The sequence below is a fragment of the Lactuca saligna genome, chromosome 4, assembly GCF_052625555.1.
Source record: "Lactuca saligna cultivar CGN05327 chromosome 4, ASM5262555v1, whole genome shotgun sequence".
In the NCBI taxonomy this organism is placed as follows: Eukaryota; Viridiplantae; Streptophyta; class Magnoliopsida; order Asterales; family Asteraceae; genus Lactuca; species Lactuca saligna.
Window position 1 is genome coordinate 145,808,270 of NC_136420.1, and position 1,433 is coordinate 145,809,702.

Genomic DNA, 1,433 nt, shown 5'->3' on the forward strand with positions numbered 1-1,433 from the left:
ATTTTCATTTAAAGGTTTACATGACTTTTAAAACAGAATTTCAAAGCAAGTCAATGACACTTAAATACTTATGAATTCACCAGCTTTAAAGTTGATACTCTCTTTCAAAATAGCTTGTATTCTCAGGTCATCAGTAGACAGGTACGATGGCCAGGTTTTGAGAAGACGGAGCAGACAAGTCTCGTCTTTTATTTTGATTATATTTTTGGTGTCTTATTGCAATGAAAGAACACATATGTAATAAAACTATACTTATAATGTAATGGATGATGTTGTTGCTTGTTTACTATTTTACACTGTTGTGATACTGTACATGACGTCCTCCACCCCTGAACATTTCTGCCGTTCGTGGTTTTGGGGTGTGACAACAGATCCGAAAATTCTTCACGTCGTTAAGCACAAACCCCAGGAGTGACCCCTTCCTTTCTTCCCTTCCCGCAAAGGACACATACTCTAAAAAAATTCTGAGTGTTGTACAATTGAGAGATGCATCCTATCATGTGCCTGGAACAGCCACTACCAACAAACTGAAGTCTGATGATATGGCTCCGTAGCTGCTCCAACACAGAGCGGGATCAGTTGGTCTTTGGAACCCAGTCCATTCATAGATTTATCAGATCACTAATAACAAATTTAATTAGACATGGTTGATCCTACCTACGCCTCGGAACTCTCTAGCTTAGGTATTTTCTTTTAACATAAAAGATTTCCAATCAAATCATCCAATTTGAAAAACTTGTGTAATCGGCTAGTAACTTGGTTATGATATCATATGATATTATGATTATTACATGCATATAATAAGCCATGGTCCCAATTTTGAAAACAAAAATCACTTTTAAAGGTTTTATATAAAAAACTAGTTTTTGTATAATTTGACGCGATTGAATTTTGATAACCGGTATTAAGTTTGAGTGAATTTGAACCTATATCTTTAATAAAATTTCCTTTTATTACTTATATATTTAGAGTTTGTGTAAATGTCACACCCCCAAACCACACGGTGGAAACATCCAGTGGTTGGGTGACTTCATCTTGCAATATTATCACAGTAAATATAATAGAAACAAGGCAAGCATCATCATCCCATGCACAATAATACAACAATATTGAGTTTACATCATTGTGATTATTTAGAAGAGTTACATACCAAAAGTATACAGGTTTATAATAGCAACAAAATGCAACAAATCTCTACATATTCTTGATGCCCACCAGCTTAATGATTTCCTAAGAATATAAGTTATATTGAAAATGTCAACATAGATAATGTTGGTGAGTTCATAAGCATGTTTGTATGAAAAGTTTTGTATAAATTGTAAACACTAGAAAATCCGATATTTTATGTAAAATGGTTGAAAGTATTGTATCGAGCCACGTATTAATGCATGTGTTTCTTGTTTTGAAAATGTATAAAACGAGTATTCCAGAAA